At 34.3% G+C, this 20180-nt stretch overlaps 1 pseudogene; it reads left to right on the forward strand.

The window, feature by feature from the left end:
* Positions 1-17301: 17301 nt before the first annotated feature.
* LOC137947795 (beta-galactosidase 15-like) lies at positions 17302-18551 on the forward strand (annotated as a pseudogene).
* Positions 18552-20180: the final 1629 nt, after the last annotated feature.

Consider the following 20180-nt stretch of genomic DNA (forward strand, 5'->3'; position numbering starts at 1 on the left):
ATAAAAAAAGAGATAAAAGGCAAATAGATCACAACAAAATGAAAATTTTAGAGTATATGTATGGAAAGAATTTAAAGCAATAAACAAATGTAAGTAATGAAAATTTATTCACACACCACAAATGAACACAAAAGTTTTGTTATCCAAGTTTGGGAAATTCCACAAGATCAACCCTAATAGCTCGAAATTTTATAAGAAAGAGATTTTTCTACACATGTTTTAAAAAATGGATGTGCATGCTTGAAACATGTTAAAGATAAATGACCTATGGATCCAAACCTTTTAAAGAGAATAACATTAAATTCCCAAGTGAATGTGTGTTGGGATATTTACCCGAGTCAAAAAAGCCATTAGTTTGCCCATTTACAAAAAGCAGACCAAACGCTGATTGTAAAGTGATTGATCATGTGTAACGGCTTATATTTTTGTAAGGAATGACTTATGGATTGGGAGTCAACACTCAGTTCACAATCCCCCGCCACCCCCTTTTCCTGACGATTGCAGAACCAGATATATAAAAACTAAAAAGGGTTTGCAATCCCTAAAAATTACAGACACTTTTTGGAATTATTTCTCTCTACATTTGTGCATTGTGCACTTCCATTTTAGATGTATATTTTTTTTAAATCAAAACTTGAGTTTTCGCTTTCCCTTCCTCTAGTAAATAAAAAAAGAGATAAAAGGCAAATAGATCACAACAAAATGAAAATTTTAGAGTTTATGTATGGAAAGAATATAAATCAATAAAAATATGTAAGTAAATAAAATTTATTCACACACCCTAGTAGCTCTGAATTTTATAAGAAAGAGATTTTTCTACACATGTTTTAAAAAATGGATATGCATGTTTAAAATATGTTCAAGATGCAAATGAGCTATGGATCCAAACCTTTTAAAAAGAATATCATTAAATTCTCAAGTGAACATGCGGTGGGATATTTACCGGAGTCTAACAAACCATTATTTTGACCATTTTCAAAAAGTTGACCTAACGATCATAGATGATTGTAAAATGATTTATCATGTGTAACGGGCTATATTTTTTTAAAGAATAACTGATGGATTGAGAGTCAACACTCAGTTAAAAATCCCCCGACTCCCCCTTTTCCCGGCGATTGCAGAACCTGATAAATAAAAAGAGATTTTGGGAAATTCCACTAGTTCAACCCTAATAGCTCGTAATTTTATAAGAAAGAGATTTTTCTACACATGTTTTAAAAAATGGATATGCAAGCTTGAAACATGTTAAAGACGAAAATGACCTATGGATCTAAACCTTTAAAAAGAATAACATTAAATTCTCAAGTGAACGTGCGATGGGATATTTACCCGAGTCAAACAAGCCATTATTTTGCCCATTTACAAAAAACTGACTTAACGATCATAGATGATTTTAAAGTGATTTATCAAGCGTAACGAGCAATATTTTTGTAGGGAATGACTTATGTATTGGGAGTCAACACTCAGTTAAAAACCCCTGCCTCCCCCTTTTCCTGACAATTGTAGAACCTGATATATAAAAACATAAAAGCATTTAAAATCCCTAAAAGATACAGACTCTTTTTGGAATTATCTCTCCCTACATTTGTGCAATGTGCATTTTCATTTTAGATGTAAAATTTTTTCTTAAATCAAAACTTGAGCTTTAACTTTCCCTTCTTCTTATAAACAAAAAAAAGTGATAAAGGCCAAGTAGATCACAACAAAATAAAAATTTTAGAGAACAACATTAAATTCCCAAGTGAACGTGTAGGGATATTTACCCAAGTCAAACAACCCATTATTTTGTCCATTTACAAAAAGCTGACCAAATGATTATTGATGATTGTGAAGTGATTTCTCATTCATAACGGGCTCTATTTTTGTAAGGAATGGCTTATTGATTGGGAATCAACACTCAGTTAAAAATCCCCCGCCTCCTTTTTCCCCAAATATTGCAGAACCTGATATATAAAAACTAAAAAGATTTTTCAATCCGTAAAAATTAAAGACACTTTTTGGAATTATCTCTCTGTACATTTTTGTATTGAGCACTTCCATTTTAGATGTATACTTTTTTCTTACATAAAAACTTGAGTTTCCACATTCCCTTCATCTCGTAAATAAAAAAAATAGATAAAAGGCAAATAGATCACAACAAAATGAAAATTTTAGAGTATATGTATGGAAAGAATTTAAAACAATAAACAAATGTAAGTAACAAAAATTTATTCACACACCACAAATGAACACAAAAGTTTTGTTATCCAAGTCTGGGAAATTCCACAAGATCAACCTAATAGCTCGAAATTTTATAAGAAAGAGATTTTTTTACACATGTTTTAAAAAATGGATGTGCATGTTTGAAACATGTGAAAGATAAATGACCTATGGATCCAAACCTTTTAAAGAGAATAACATTAAATTCCCAAGTGAATGTGTGTTGGGATATTTACCCGAGTAAAAAAAGCCATTATTTTGCCCACTTACAAAAAGCAGACCTAACGCTGATTGTAAAGTGATTGATCATGTGTAACGGGCTATATTTTTGTAAGGAATGACTTATGGATTGGGAGTCAACACTCAGTTCACAATCCCTCGCCGCCCCCTTTTCCCGACGATTGCAGAACCAGATATATAAAAACTAAAAAGGGTTTGCAATCCCTAAAAATTACAGACACTTTTTGGAATTATCTCTCTCTACATTTGTGCATTGTGCATTTCCATTTTAGATGTATAATTTTTTCTTGAATCAAAACTTGAGTTTTCGATTTCCCTTCCTCTGATAAATAAAAAAAGAGATAAAAGGCAAATAGATCACAAAAAAATGAAAATTTTAGAGTTTATGTATGGAAAGAATATAAATCAATAAAAATATGTAAGTAAATAAAATTTATTCACACACCCTATTAGTTCTGAATTTTATAAGAAAGAGATTTTTCTACACATGTTTTAAAAAATGGATATGCATGTTTAAAATATGTTCATGATGCAAATGAGCTATGGATCCAAACCTTTTAAAAAGAATATCATTAAATTCTCAAGTGAACGTGCGGTGGGATATTTACCAGAGTCTAACAAACCATTATTTTGACCATTTTCAAAAAGTCGACCTAACGATCATAGATGACTGTAAAGTGATTTATCATGAGTAACGGGCTATATTTTTTTAAAGAATAACTGATGGATTGGGAGTCAACACTCAGTTAAAAATCTCCCGACTCCCCCTTTTCCTGGCGATTGCAGAACCTGATAAATAAAAAGAGATTTTGGAAAATTCCACTAGTTCAACCCTAATAGCTCGAAATTTTATAAGAAAGAGATTTCTCTACACATGTTTTAAAAAATGGATATGCAAGCTTGAAACATGTTAAAGATGCAAATGACCTATGGATCTAAACCTTTAAAAAGAATAACAATAAATTCTCAAGTAAACGTGCGATGGGATATTTACCCGAGTCAAACAAGCCATTATTTTGCCCATTTACAAAAAACTGACCTAACGATCATATATGATTTTAAAGTGATTTATCAAGCGTAACGAGCAATATTTTTGTAGGGAATGACTTATGTATTGGGAGTCAACACTCAATTAAAAATCCCTGCCTCCCCCTTTTCCCGACGATTGTAGAACCTGATATATAAAAACTTAAACGCGTTTAAAATCCCTAAAAATTACAGACTCTTTTTGGAATTATCTCTCTCTACATTTGTGCAATGTGCATTTTCATTTTAGATGTAAATTTTTTTCTAAAATCAAAACTTGAGCTTTAACTTTCCCTTCTTCTCATAAACAAAAAAAAGAGATAAAAGACAAGTAGATCACAACAAAATAAAAATTTTAGAGTTTATGTATGGAAAAATTTAAAGCAATAAACAGATGTAAGTAAATAAAATTTATTCACACACCACAAATGAACACAAAAGTTTTGTTGTCCAATTTTTGGAAATTCCACTAGTTCAACCCTAGTAGCTCAGAATTTTATAAGAAAGAGATTTTTCTACACGTGTTAAAGATGCATATAAATTTTGGATCCAATCATTTTAAAGAGAATAACATTAAATTCTATAGTGAATGTGCGGTGGGATATTTGCCCGAGTCAAACAAGCCATTATTTTGCCCATTTACAAAAACCTCACCTAACAATCATAGATGATTGTAAAGTGATTTATCATGCGTAAGGGGCAATATTTTTGTGAAGAATAATTGATGGATTGGGAGTCAACACTCCATTAAAAATTCCTCGCCTCCCCCTTTTCCCGACGATTGCAAACCCTGATATATAAAAAATAAAAAGAGTTTACAGTCCCTAAAAATTACAGACAATTTTCTGAATTATCTCTCTCTACATTTGTGCATTGTAAATTTCAATTTTTGATGTACACAATTTTCTTAAATCGAAACTTGAGTTTTCAGTTTCCCATCATCTCATAAACAAAAAAAGAGATAAAAGGCAAATAGATCACACCAAAATGAAAATTTTAGAGTTTATGTATGGAAAGAATTTAAAGCAATAAAGAAATATAAGTAAAGAAAATTTTTTCACACACCACAAATGAACACAAAAGTATTGTTATCCAAGTTTGGAATATTCCACTTCTTCAACCCTAATAGCTCAGAATTTTATAAGAAAGAGATTTTCCTACACATGTTTCAAGAAATGGATATGCAAGCTTGAAACATGTTAAAGATGCAAATGACCTATGGATCCAAACCGTTTAATGAAAATAACATTAAATTCTCAAGTGAACGTGCGGTGGGATATTTACCCGAGTCAGATAAGCCTTTATTTTGCCCATTTACAAAAAGCTTATTCAACGATCCTAGATGATTGTAAAGTGATTTATCATGCGTAACGGGCCATATTTTTGTAAGGAATCACTTATGGATTGGGAGTGAACACTCAGTTAAAAATGCCCTGCCTCCCCATTTTCCTGACGATTGCAGAACCCGATATATAAAAACAAAAAAGAGTTTACAATCTTTAAAAATTACTGACACCATTTGGAATTATCTCTCTCTACATTTGTGCATTGTGCATTTCCATATTAGATGTACACTTTTTTCTTAAATCAAAACTTCAGTTTTCACATTCCCTTCATCTTGTAAACAAAAAACGGGAAAAAAGGCAAATAGATCACAACAAAATAAAAATTTTAGAGCTGATGTATGGAAAGAATTTAAAGAAATAACAAATGTAAGTAAAAAAAATTTATTCACACACCACAAATGAATACAAAAGTTTTTTATCCAAGTTTGGGAAATTCCACTAGTTCAACCCTAATAGCTCGTAATTTTATAAGAAATGGATTTTTCTACACATGTATTTTAAAAATGGATATGCGTGCTTGAAACATGATAAAGATGCAAATGACATATGGATCCAAACCTTTCAAAGAGAATAACATTAAATTCCCAAGTGAACATGCAGTGGGATATTTACCCGAGTCAAACAGACCATTATTTTGCCTATTTACAAAAACAAGACCTAATGATCATAGATGATTGTACAGTGATTTATCTTGCATAACGGACTATATACTACCCCCTTTTCCTAACGATAGCTGAACCTGATCTGTAAAAACTAATAAGAGTTTACAATCCCTATAACTTACAGACACTTTTTGGAATTATCTCTCTCTACATTTATATATTGTGCATTTCTATTTCGGATGTTTACTTTTTTCTTAAACCAAAACTTGAGTTTTCACTTTTCCTTCATCTCCTAAACAAAAAAAGAGATAAAAGGCAAATAGATCACAAAAAAATAAAAATTTTAGAGTTGAAGTGGGGAAAGAATTTCAAGAAATATCAAATGAAAGTAAAGAAAATTTATTCACATGCCACAAATGAACACAAAAGTTTTGTTATCTAAGTTTGGGAAATTCCACTTGTTCAAACCTAATAGTTCAGAATTTTATAAGAAATAGATTTTTCTACACATGTTTTAAAAAATGGTTATGCATGCTTGAAACATGTTAAAGATGCAAATGACCTATGTGTCCAAACCTTTTAAAGAGAATAACATTAAATTCCCAAGTGAACGTGCAGTGGGATATTTACCCAAGTCAAACAAGCCATTATTTTGCCCATTTACAAAAAGCTGACCTACCGATCTTAGATGATTGTAAAATTATTTATCATTCGTAATGGGCTAAATTTTTTTAAGGAATGACTTATGGATTGGGAGTCAATAATCAGTTAAAAATCCCCCGCCTCCCCCTTTTCCTGACAATTTCAGAGCCTGATGTACAAAAACTAAAAAGAGTTTATAATTCCTAAAAATTATAGACACTTTTTGGAATTATCTCTCTCTACATTTGTGCATTATGCATTTCCATTTTAGATCTTTACTTTTTTCTTAAATCAAAACTTTAGTTTTCACTTTCCCTTCATCTCATATACAAAAAAAGAGATAAAAGGCAAATAAATCACAGCAAAATGAAAATTTTAGAGTTTATGTATGGAAAGAATTTAAAGCAATAAAAAATTTAAGTATGGAAAATTTATTCACACACCACAAATGAACACAAAAGTTTTGTTATCCTAGTTTTGGAAAATTCAACTAGTTCAACCCTAATAGCTTGGAATTTTATATGAAAGAGTTTTTTCTTCACATGTTTTAAAAAATGGATATGCATTCTTGAAACATGTGAAAGATGCAAAAGACCTATGGATCCAAACATTTTAAAGAAAATAACATTAAATGACCAAGTGAACATGCGGTGCGATATTTACCCGAGTCAAACAAGCCATTATTTTACCCATTTATAAAAAGCTGATCTAACGATCTTAGAGGATTGTAAAGTGATTTATCTTGTGTAACAGGCTATATTTTTGTAAGGAAATGCTTATGGATTGGGAGTCAAAACTCAGTTAAAAATCCCATGCGTAACCCTTTTCCCGACGATTGCAGAACCTCATTTATAAAAACCAAAAAGAGTTTACAATCCCTAAAAATTATAGACACTTTTTGGAATTATCTCTCTCTACATTTGTGCATTGTGCATTTCTATTTTCGGTTGATACATTTTTCTTCAATCAAAATTTGAGTTTTTACTTTCCCTTCATCTCATAAACAAAAAAAGAGATAAAAGGTAAATAGATCACAACAAAATGAAAATTTTAGAGTTTATGTATGGAAAGAATTTAAAGCAAAAACAAATGTAAGTAAATAAAATTTATTGACACACCACAAATGAACACGAAAGTTATCCAAGTTTGGGAAATTCTACTAGTTCAACCCTTATAGCTCGGAATTTTATAAGAAAGAGATTTTTCTACACATGTTTTAAAAAATGGATATGCATGCTTGAAACATGTTAAAGATGCAAATGACCTTTTTATCCAAACTTTTTAAAGAGAATAACATTAAATTTCTTAGTGAACACGCAGTGGGATATTTACCCGAGACAACCAAGCCATTATTCTTCCCTTTTACAAAAAGCTGACCTAGCGATCATAGATGATACTAAAGTGATTTATCATGAGTAACGGGCTATATTTTTGTAAGGTTTACATATGAATTGGAAGTCAACACTCAGTTAAAAAATCCCCGCCTCCCCCTAATCCTGACGATTGCAAAACGTGATACATAAAAACTAAAAAGAGTTTACATTCCCTAAAAATTACAAACACTTTTTGGCATTATCTCTCTCTAGATTTGTGCATTGTGCATGTTAAAGATGCAAATGACCTATGGATCCATACCTTTTAAAGAGAATAACATTAAATTCCCAAGAGAACGTGTGATGGGATATTTACCCAAGTCAAACAAGCCATTATTTTGCCCATTTACAAAAAGCTGACCTAAGAATCATAGATGATTGTAAAGTGATTTATCATGTGTAATGGGATATATTTTTGTAAGGAATAACTTATGAATTTGGAGTTAACACTCAGTTAAAAATCCCTCACCTACCTCTTTTTCCGACGTTTGCAGAACCTGATATATAAAAATTAAAAAGAGTTTACAATCCCAAAAAATTACAGACACTTTTTGGAATTATCTCTCTCTAGATTTTTTAATTGTGCATTTCCATTTTGGATGTATACTTTTTTTTTTAAATCAACACTAGAACTTTCACTTTGCCTTCATCTCGTCAACAAAAAAAGAGATAAAAGGCAAACAGGTGACAACAAAATTAAAATTTTAGAGTTTATGTATGGAAATAATTTAAAACAATAACAAATGTAAGTAAAGAAAATTTATTCACACACCACATATAAATACAAAAGTTTTGATATGCAAGTTTTGGTAATTCCACTAGTTCAACCCTAACAACTTTGAATTTTATAAGAAAGAGATTTTTCTTCACATTTTTTGAAAAATAGATATGCATGTTTGAAACATGTTAAAGATTCAAATGACCTATGGATCCAAACCTTATAAAGAGAAGAACATTAAACTCCCAAGTGAACGTGTGGTCGGATATTTACCCGAGTCAACAAGCCAATATTTTAACCATTTACAAAAAGCTGACCAAATGATCATAGATGATTGTAAAGTGATTTATCTTGCGTAACGGGCAAAGCTTTTGTCAGAAATGGATAGGGATTCGACACTCAGTTAAAAATCCCCCGCCTCTCCTTTTTCCCAACGATTGCAAAACCTGATATATAAAAACTAAAAAGAGTTTACAATTCGTAAAAATTACAGACACGTTTTGGAATTATCTCTCTCAAAATTTATGCATTGTGCATTTTCATTTAAAATGTATACTTTTTTTATAAATCAAAACTTGAGTTTTCACTTTCCCTTCATCTCGTAAATAAAAAAAGAGATAAAAGGCAAATATATCACAACAAAATGAATTTTTTAGAGTTGATGTATGGAAAGAATTTAAAGCAATAAATAATTTAAGTAAAGAGTATTTATTCACACTCCACAAATGAACCCAAAATTTTCGTTATCCAAGTTTTGGAAATTCCACTAGATCAACCCAAATATCTCGGACTTTTATAAGATAGAGATTTTTCTTCACATGTTTTAAAAATGGATATGCATGCTTGAAACATGTTAAAGATGCAAATGACCATTAGAACCAAACCTTTTAAAAAATAATAACATTAAACTCCCAAGTGAACTTACAATGGGATATTTACTCGAGTCAAACTAGCCATTATTTCTCCCATTTACAAAAAGCGGACCTAACAATCATAGCTGATTGTAAAGTGATTTATCATGCGTAACGGGCTATATTTTTTTAAGAAATGACTTATGGATTGGGAGTCAACACTCATTTAAAAATCCCATGCCTCCCCCTTTTCCCGATGATTGAAGAACCTGATATATAAAAACTAAAAATATTTCACAATCCCTAAAAATTATAGACACTTTTTGGAATTATCTCTCTCTAAATTTGTGTATTGCACATTTCCATTTTAGATGTATATTTTTTTCTAAAATCAAAATTAGAGTTTTCACTTTCCCTTCATCTCATAAAAAAAAGAGATAAAAATGAAATAGATCACAAAAAAATGAAATTTTTAGAGTTTAAGTATGGAAAGAATTTAAAGCATTAAAAAATGTAAGTAAAGAAAATTTATTCACTCACCACAAATGAACTCAAAAGTTTTGTTATCCAAGTTTGGGAAATTCCACTAGTTCAACCCTATTAGCTCGGAATTTTATTAGAAAGAGATTTTTCTACGCATGTTTTAAAAAATGGATATGCATGTTTGAAACATGTTAAAGATGCAAATGACCTATGGATCCAAACCTGAGAATTTAAAGATCGTTTGTTATTCTCTTCAAAAGCTTTGGATCCATAGGTGATTTGCATTTTTAACAAGTTTCAAACATGCAAATCCATATTTTAAGCATGTGTGGAGGAAATCTCTTTCTTATAAAATTCCAAGCTGTTAGGGTTGAACTGGTGGAATTTCCCATCCTTGGACAACAAAACTTTTGTGTTCATATGTGGTGTGTGAATAAATTTTCTTTACTTACATTTGTTATTGTTTTAAATTTTTTCCTCCAAAATTTTCATTTTGTTGTGATCTATTTGCCTTTTAGTTTTACAAGATGAAGGGAGAGCAAAAACTCAAAGTTTTATTTTAAGAAAAAAGAGTACATCTAGAATGGAAATGTACAATGCACAAATATAGAGAGAGATAATTCCAAAGAGTTTCTGTAATTTTTATTGATTGCAAGCTCTTCTTAGTTTTTATATATCAGGTTTTGCAATCGTCGAGAAAAAGGGGGAGGCAGGGATTTTTAACTGAGTCTTGACTCCCAGTCCATAAGTCATTTATTAGGGTAATATAGCCCGTTACGCATGATAAATCACTTTACAATCATTTATGATCGTTGGGTCAGCTTTTTGTAGATTGGCAAAATAATGGCTTGTTTGACTCGGGTAAATATCCCAAAGCACGTTCATTTGAGAATTTAATGAGCGTTTGTTATTCTCTTCAAAAGCTTTGGATCCAGAGGTGATTTCCATCTTTAACATGTTCCAAACATGCAACTTTTTTAAGCATGTGTGGAGGAAATCTCTTTCTTATAAAATTCCAAGCTGTTAGGGTTGAACTAGTGGAATTTCCCAAACTTGGAATACATAACTTTTGTAATCACTTATGTTGTGTTAATAAATTTTATTTACTTACATTAGTTATTGTTTTATATTTTTTCCGTACATGTACTCTAAAATTTTCATTTTGTTGTGATCTATTTGCCATTATGGTTTACGGGATGAAGGGAGAGCGAAAACTCAAAGTTTTTATTTATGAAAAAAGTGTATATCTAAAATGAAAAGGCACAATGCACAAATGTAGAGTGAGATAATTCCAAAGAGTTTCTGTAATTTTTAGGGATTCTAAGGTCTTTTTAGTTTTTATATATCAGGTTTTGCAATCGTCGGGAAAAAGGGGGATGCAGGGATTTTTAACGGAGTGTTGACTCCCAATCCATAAGTCATTTCTTTGGGTAATATTGCCCGTCACGCTTGATAAATCAATTTACAATCATCTATGATCATTAGGTCAGCTTTTTGTAGATGGGCAAAATAATGGCTTGTTTGACTCGGGTAAATATCCCACCACACGTTCACTTGAGAATTGAATGAGCGTTTGTCATTCTCTTCAAAATCTTTGGATCCATAGGTGATTTGCATGTTTAACATCTTTAAAACATGCATATCCATTTTTAAAGCATGTGTGGAGGAAATCTCTTTCTTATAAAATTCCAAGCAGTTAGGGTTGAACTAGTGGAATTTCCCAAACTTGGACAACAAAACTTTTATGTTCATTTGTGGTGTGTGAATGAAATTTCTTTACTTATATTTGTTATTGTTTTAAATATTTTCCGTACTTGAACTCCAAAATTTTCATTTTGTTGCGATCTTTTCCCTTTTTGGTTTACGGGATGAAGGGAGAGCGAAAACTCAATGTTTTGATTTGTGAAAAAAGTGTACATCTAAATTGAAAATGCACAGTGCACAAATGTAGAGCGAGATAATTCCAAAGAGTTTTTGTAATTTTTAGGGATTCTAAGGTCTTTTTAGTTTTTATATATCAGGTTTTGCAATCGTCGGGAAAAAGGGGGATGCAGGGATTTTTAACTTAGTGTTGACTCCCAATCCATAAGTCATTTCTTTGGGTAATATAGCCCGTCACGTATGATAAATCAATTTACAATCATCTATGATCATTGGGTCCACTTTTTGTAGATGGGCAAAATAATGGCTTGTTTGACTCGGGTAAATTTTCCACTACACGTTCACTTGAGAATTGAATGAGCGTTTGTTATTCTCTTCAAAATCTTTGGATCCATAGGTGATTTGCATGTTTAACATATTTAAAACATGCATATCCATTTTTAAAGCATGTGTGGAGGAAATCTCTTTCTTATAAAATTCCAAGCTGTTAGGGTTGAACTAGTGGAATTTCCCAAACTTGGACAACAAATCTTTTATGTTCATTTGTGGTGTGTGAATGAAATTTCTTTACTTACATTTCTTATTGTTTTAAATCTTTTCCGTACTTGAACTCCAAAATTTTCATTTTGTTGTGATCTATTTCCCTTTTTGCTTTACGGGATGAAGGGAGAGCGAAAACTCAATGTTTTGATTTATGAAAAAAGTGTACATCTAAATTGAAAATGCATAGTGCACAAATTTAGAGCGAGATAATTCCAAAGTGTTTTTGTAATTTTTAGGGATTCTAAGGTCTTTTTAGTTTTTATATATCAGGTTTTGCAATCGTCGGGAAAAAGGGGCAAGCAGGGATTTTTAATTGAGAGCTTACTCCCAATCCATAAGTCATTTCTTAGGGTAATATAGCCCGTTACGCATGATAAATTACTTTAAAATCATCTATGATCGTTGGGTCAGCTTTTTGTAGATGGGCAAAATAATGGCTTGTTTGGCTCGAGTAAATATCCCACCGCACATTCACTTGAGAATTTAATGAGCGTTTGTTATTCTCTTCAAAAGCTTTGGATCCATAGGTGATTTGCATGTTTAACATGTTTAAAACATGCATATCCATTTTTAAAGCATGTGTGCAGGAAATCTCTTTCTTATAAAATTCCAAGTTGTTGGGGTTGAACTAGTGGAATTACCAAACCTTGGACAACAAACCTTTTATGTTCATTTGTGGTGTGTGAATAAATTTTCTTTACTTACATTTGTTATTGTTTTAAATTTTTTTCGTACTTGAACTCCAAAATTTTCATTTTGTTGTGATCTATTTGCCTTTTCGGGTTACGGGATGAAGGGAGAGCGAATGCCGAAAGTTTTGTTTTAAGAAAAAAGATTACTTCTAGATTGGAAATGCACAATGCAAAAATTTAGAGAGAGATAATTCCAAATAGTTTTTGTTATTTTTAGGGATTGTAAGCTCTTCTTAGTTTTTATATATTAGGTTTTGCAATTGTCGGGAAAAAAGGGGAGACAGGGATTTTTAACTGAGTTTTGACTCCCAATCCATAAGTCATTTCTTACGGTAATCTAGCCTGTTACGCATGATAAATCAATTTACAATCATCTATGATCGTTGGGTCAGCTTTTTGTAGATGGGCAAAATAATGGCTTGTTTGACTCGGGTGAATATCCCACCGCACGTTCATTTAAGAATTTAATGAGCGTTTGTTATTCTCTGGAAAAGCTTCGGATCCATAGGTGATTTGCATCTTTAACATGTTTCAAACATGCAAATCCATTTTTTAAGCATGTGTGGAGGAAATCACTTTCTTATCAAAATCCAAGTTGTTAGGGTTCAACTAGTGGAATTTCCCAAACTTGGAAAACAAAACTTTTGTATTCATTTGTGGTGTGTGAATAAATTTTCTTTACTTACATTTGTTATTGTTTTAAATTTTTTTCCGTACATGAACTCTAAAATTTTCATTTTGTTGTGATCTATTTGCGTTTTTGGTTTACGGGATGAAGGGAGAGCGAAAACTCAAAGTTTGATTTATGAAAAAAGTGTACATTTAAAATGAAAATGTACAGTGCACAAATGTAGAGTGAAATAATTCCAAAGAGTTTCAATAAATTTTAGGTATTCTAAGGTATTTTTAGTTTTTATATATCAGGTTTTGCAATCATCGGGAAAAAGAGGGAAGCAGGGATTTTTAACTGAGTGTTTACTCCCAACCCATGAGTCATTTCTTTGGGTAAGATAGCCCGTTGTGCATGATAAATCTCTTTACAATCATCTATGATCGTTGGGTCAGCTTTTTGTAGATGGGCAAAATAATGCCTTGTTCGACTCCGGTAAATATCCCACTGCACACTTGAGAATTTAATTAGCGTTTGTAATTCTCTTCAAAAGATTTGGATCCATCGGTGATTTGAATCTTTAGCATGTTTAAAACATGCATATCCATTTTTAAAACATGTGTGGAGGAAATCTCTTTCTTATAAAATTTCAAGTTGGTAGGATTAAACTAGTGGAATTTCCCAAACTTAGACAAAAAAACTTTTGTGTTCATTTGTGGTGTGTGAATGAATTTTCCTTACTTACATTTTTTATTGTTTTAAATTTTTTCCGTACTTGAACTCCAAAATTTTCATTTTGTTGAGATCTATTTGCCTTTTTGGATTACGGGATGAAGCGAGAGCGAAAACTCAAAGTTTTGTTTTAAGAAAAAAGAGTACATCTGGAATGGAAATGCACAATGAACAAATGTAGAGAGAGATAATTCCAAAGAGTTTCTGTAATTTTTAGGAAACTATTCTTTGTTTTTATATCTCAGGTTTTGCAATCGTCGGGAAAAAAGGGGAGGCATGAATTTTTAACTGAGCCTTGACTCCCAATCCATAAGTCATTTCTTAGGGTAATATAGCCCGTTACACATGATAAATCACTTTTCAATAATCTATGATCGTTGGGTCAGCTTTTTGTAGATGGGCAAAATAATGGCTTGTTTGACTCGGGTGAATGTCCCACCGCACGTTCACTTGAGAATTTAATGAGAGTTTGTTATTCTCTTCAAAAGCTTTGGATCCATAGGTGATTTGCATCTTTAACATGTTTCAAACATGCAAATCCATTTTTTAAGCATGTGTGGAGGAAATCTCTTTCTTATAAAATCCAAGCTGTTAGGGTTTAACTAGTGGAATTTCCCACACTTGGACAACAAAACTTTTGTATTCATTTGTGGTGTGTGAATAAATTTTCTTTACTTACATTTGTTATTAGTTTAAATTTTTTTCCGTACATGAACTCTAAATTTTCATTTAGTTGTGATCTATTTGCCTTTTTGGTTTAAGGGATGAAGGGAGAGCGAAAACTCAAAGTTTTGATTTATGAAAAATGTGTACATCTAAAATGAAAATGCACAGTGCACAAATCTAGAGTGAGATAATTCCAATGAGTTTCTGTAATTTTTAGGGATTCCAAGGTCTTTTTAGTTTTTATATATCAGGTTTTTCAATCGTCGGGAAAAATGGAGTAGCAGGGACTTTTAACTGAGTGTTGACTCCCAGTACATAAGTCATTTCTTAGGGTAATATAACCCGTTACGCATGACAAATCACTTTACAATCATATATGATCGTTGGGTCAGCTTTTTGTAGATGGGCTAAATAATGGCGTGTTTGACTCGGGTAATTAACCCATCGCACGTTCATTTGAGAATTTAACGACCTTTTGTTATTCTCTTCAAAAGCTTTGGATCCACAGGTGATTTCCATCTTTAACATGTTTCAAACATGCAAATCCATTTTTAAAGCATGTGTGGAGAAAATCACTTTCTTATCAAAATCCAAGTTGTTAGGGTTGAACTAGTGGAATTTCCAAAACTTGGACAACAAAAGTTTTGTATTCATTTGTGGTGTGTGAATAAATTTTCTTTACTTACATTTTTTATTGTTTTAAATTTTTTTTCGTACATGAACTCTTAAATTTTCATTTTGTTGTGATCTATTTGCCTTTTTGGTTTACGGGATGAAGGGAGAGCGAAAACTCAAAGTTTTGATTTATGAAAAAAGTGTACATCTAAAAGGAAAATGCACAGTGCACAAATGTAGAGCGAGATAATTGCAAATATTTTCTGTAATTTTTAGGGATTCTAAGGTCTTTTTAGTTTTTATATATCAGGTTTTGCAATCGTCGGGAAAAAGGTGGATGCAGGGATTTTTAACTAAATGTTTACTCTAGATTATGCACGCAATAACATTATTATTTAGTTTTTTTATTTAATTTACTTTATTTTATTTCAGTTTTAGGTCAGAGGGGGGTATTTTCGGAATTATTTATTAATAGGGATATTTTTGGAATATTTTATTCATAGGGATATTTATGTAATATTTTATTAAACCCTAACAGGGTGAACCCTATTTAATGGGTAAGAGTAATGAGAAAAGGAAGCATTGAAGTATTAAGAATTAGGTTAAATTTAGCGTAAGAGGCTTAGAGTTCTCCTCAACGAGCTCTAGGGTTATCAAACTTCCCTTTGGCTTGATCTTCATTTTTGTCTTCCCCATGTCTTTCTACTACCCCTATGGTAATGCTTGGAAGACCCGTAACCCGTGGCAGATCCTAGATCCTCCCAAAGAATCCTTGTGTCAAGTCCGGGACCGTAACAACTGGTATCAGAGCGGGAACACAATGGGTTATTCTCTATGCCAAAAAGAAATTATTATTCTGGACGACATACGCGATTCAATGGAAAAGGCATGCAAAGAACTGGGAGAAATTCGAGCATGGTATGAATATTCTATTGAACATTCGGCAAGGGAGCCACGTGGTCCTGCAGAAAAGGTCATGCAACCTGAAATATCCGAGCAAGGCGTACACACACAAGGGAAAGCAGCAGAAGTTGTCTCGTCAGATAAATTAAATTTTTTTTTATGTTTACCAGTCGAAATCCCTGCGGAAGATTTGGGGAAATCGGTGACGGAGGGGATTGCTGCCAAAACCCCGTCGGTAAGGGTTGATTTGGGTTCAATCTCAAAAAATCACTCCTCCCACCCAGCAGAATGTCTTCCAAAACAGCAGGCGGAAAAATCCCGCTCTGCCTCTATCTCGGCGAATCAGTTCGTTCGACCCTCCACTATCTTAGAAAATATACAAGCAGTGAAGCCACCAAGGGCTGCTACTCATCATCGGAAACGGAGGAAGAGGCACCGTCGGAAACATGTCCTGTGGGATGTGACTTCCAGCCACAACCTCCCACTCGCAATCCACTTCTCGGCAGACCAGAGCATACCCAAGTTCCAAATTGAGGGGGGTAAGTGTCTTCGATTTTTTTTTTTTTTTTGAGGGGCTTTGTTTTTTTTGTGGATGAGCACAATACTTGTGCGAATGTGAGTTGTCCAATTGACGTTGTGGGGTTTCAAATTCTGGATCCGGTGTATGCTGTTCGGCCACAAATTTTTTGTTGGAGGTTGTTTTCTTTCTATACAGCTGAGACCAGCAGCCTTGCGCCTCTTTCAATTTCTGTTGCAAGTAGGGATGCAAGACCTGTTTCATATTCTTTGCTGAAGGGAGATAGAATTATTTTGGGTAGTCAATTTGACAACGGGATGCTGACATTTTGTTTGTGGAGGAATTATATCCATCTTGCTGGGACGAATTATTTAGTTGTGGATATACACTACATCAGAGTGGCTATTTTTGGTCATTGTTCCAGCAGTAACAGTCCCTTTAAAACTATTGTGTTAATTTTTTTGGATGCATTGTATGATGCTCGTCCACTGTTAGTCAAAATTATTCAACCAGTGCCTGTTGGTGGTAAACTATTGTTGGGTATCCAGAGCAGGGTTGAGATAATTCTGTGGATGAATTGTTTTTCTATTGATGGGACCAGCAGTAGTGAGTTTGTTCTGGATCTCCTTGACAATGTTGGGCTTAATTCTTGGCTGCAGCAAATGCCTGGTATGGTGCTTAGAACAGACAATGTGATGTTCAAGAACGAAATGCAAACCTTCACCACTTTGATAGTGGACATGGTGAAGCAGGAACAGCTGTTCGTTTCACAAGGAGGTCCCATCATTCTCGCTCAGATTAAGAACAAATACAGAAACGTTCAGACATACTACGGAGAAACTGGGAAGAAGTATCTTCAGTGGTGTGCATCCATGGCTAACTCATTCGATATAGGCATTCCATGGATTATGTGCCAGCAAGCAGATGCTGCTGTTCCAATGATCAACACTTGCAATGGATGGTATTGTGACAACTTCACTCCGAAGATGTGGACTGAGAAGTGGACTGGCTGGTTCAAGGATTGGGGAGAGCATGACCCACACAGGAGGGCAGCAGATGTGGTCTTCGTTGTGGCAAGGTTCTTCCAAACTGGTGGAGTCTTCCAAAACTATTACATGTACCATGGTGGCACAAACTTTGGACGAACAGCAGGAGGTCCATATATCTCCACATCCTATGACTATGGTGCACCCCTTGATGAATACGGTCACTTGAATCAGCCTATATGGGGCCACTTGAAGCCACTTCATGCAGTCATTCCGCCAGGGAGAGAGTTCTCACTCACGGTGATAATGTAAGCACTGACATGGGCAATGGAGTTGCTGCCACTGTGTCCACTGAAGAAGGTTCTTTTGTGGCTTTCTTGTGCAATGTGAACATGACAACTGATGCCACCATCACTGTCCATGGAAACCAATACTTGGTACCTGCATGGTCTGTTAGCATTTTGCAGGATTGCTTTGCAGAAGTATACAACACAGCAAAGGTAAGCACTCCGACTTCAGTAAAGGTCAAGCAGCCTCACATGGCAACGGATCAGCCTGAGCAATTGAGGTGGGTGTGGAGACCTGAACGTCTAGCTGAGGTTCTTAAAGGCTGGGCTGGCCATGATTCTATCACAGCCTCTCGTCTCATTGACCAAATCAGAGTCACCGGCGATGCCAGTGCCTATTTGTGGTACATGAATCCTGTGCAGAGTGATAAAAGCAATCCATTCTTCAACAACGTAGTGACACTGAGGGTGACCTCCAGTGGACATGTCTTGCATGCATTCTTCAATGGAAAAATTGTTGGTTCTCAGTATGGACTTGCGTATGGAAAATACGATTTTGTTTTCAAGGCCCCAAATGTTAGTGCTGGGAATGGCATGTCAGAAGAATTCCTGCACGGGCAAGGAAGGAGATACATCTGAAGGGTTCTTTTGAAAATGTTGCTGCAACTCCCATGGAAGTTTCTCCAGCAATATCTGCAAAGAAGAGTAAGAGGGAAGCAGAGGCAGCGCTTGAGAAACAGGTTACTGCCAAAAAGCATAAACGAGAAGTAGAGGCTGCAATTCAGGTGCAGAAGGGTAGCAAGAAAGGAAAACCTGTTTTTGAAGTTGTGCCTAAAATGAAGCAAGAGACAAGCATCTTAGAGGATAGTTCGTCTGAATCCGAAGAAGAGGAGGTTGTTGATAAAGCTGGTATTCTTTCAAAGAAACCATCCTCTGTTGTCTCCACAAATGGATCTGCTGGAAACTTGAAGAACACAAAACCAGCAAGCAGCTCTGAATCTAAGAGTGATTCTGGTGATGATGAAGTCCTGCATCTAAGATTAGTAAGCCAGCAGCTAAGGCTACGGGGTCTGTTACTGTTCCTGGTGCAGCAGCTGGAGGGGGTCAGTGCTGCTGAGGGGGTTGGTCATGATGTTGTTGCTGCAATGCTGGCAATGGGTAGGAAGTGCAACTTTGCCAATGGGGGCGGGGGCCGCCGTGAGGGGCTCTTTCACACCAGTCTAGGACTGAGGGAGGGCAGCGTTGCTGTTGGGCGAGATGTAGCGACATTCGGCACATTTTCCTATAAAAAAAAAACTTTCTCTGTGTGGATGCTCCAGTTTTTTGGCATCCAGAGGGCAACCATAGCAATCGCAGATACTACTTGGACACAGGTGGAGACATTGGCATACAGATCCTTCTTCCGATCTTGAGGACAAGCTCGTTCTTCTAGGGGGGTGTAATGTTATGCACGCAATAACATTATTATTTTAGTTTTTTTATTTAATTTACTTTATTTTATTTCAGTTTTAGGTCACAGGGGTATTTTTGGAATTATTTATTAATAGGGATATTTTTGGAATATTTTATTCATAGGGTTATTTACGTAATATTTTATTAAACCCTAACAGGGTGAACCCTATTTAAGGGGTAAGAGTAATGAGAAAAGGAAGCATTGAAGTATTAAGAATTAGGTTAAATTTAGCATAAGAGGCTTAGAGTTCTCCTCAACGAGCTCTAGGGTTATCAAGCTTCCCTTTGGCTTGATCTTCGTTTTTGTCTTCCCCATGTCTTTCTACTACCCCTATGGTAAAACTTGGAAGACCCGTAACCCGTGGCAGATCCTAGATCCTCCCAAAGAATCCTTGTGTCAGATCCGGGACCGTAACAACTGGCCCTTGCCACGTGGAGGAAGTGTTTCTCTCACTCGACCAACCCGGCTTATGTTGCTGCAACTGTTGTCGTTGTTCCATTGCTCGGGCCATATTCATGGCATGAGCTAGATCCGTGGGCATAAGGAGTTCTACCTCTAGCCGTAAATACTCATTGAGACCTGCTGTGAATAAGGAGACCTGCTGGTCAACCAATACCCTCTCTCTAGCACGAGCCAAATTTTCCTAGAAGAGTTTTTGATAGTGTTCCACCGAACCCGTTTGTCTCAATAGACTAACTCTCCCAAGGGGTTGCTGTTGGCGGGAGGCCCAAATCTAACTGTGCATAGATTTTTAAATTCTCCCTAAGTCATTCCTAGTCTCTCTTTCTCTACTTGAGTCACCCATAACATGGCTT

This window comes from Aristolochia californica, unplaced genomic scaffold (assembly GCF_029961685.1).
Source record: "Aristolochia californica isolate CCGP_79_NKW_82.1479 unplaced genomic scaffold, dmAriCali1.0.hap1 SCAF_1, whole genome shotgun sequence".
Lineage (NCBI taxonomy): Eukaryota > Viridiplantae > Streptophyta > Magnoliopsida > Piperales > Aristolochiaceae > Aristolochia > Aristolochia californica.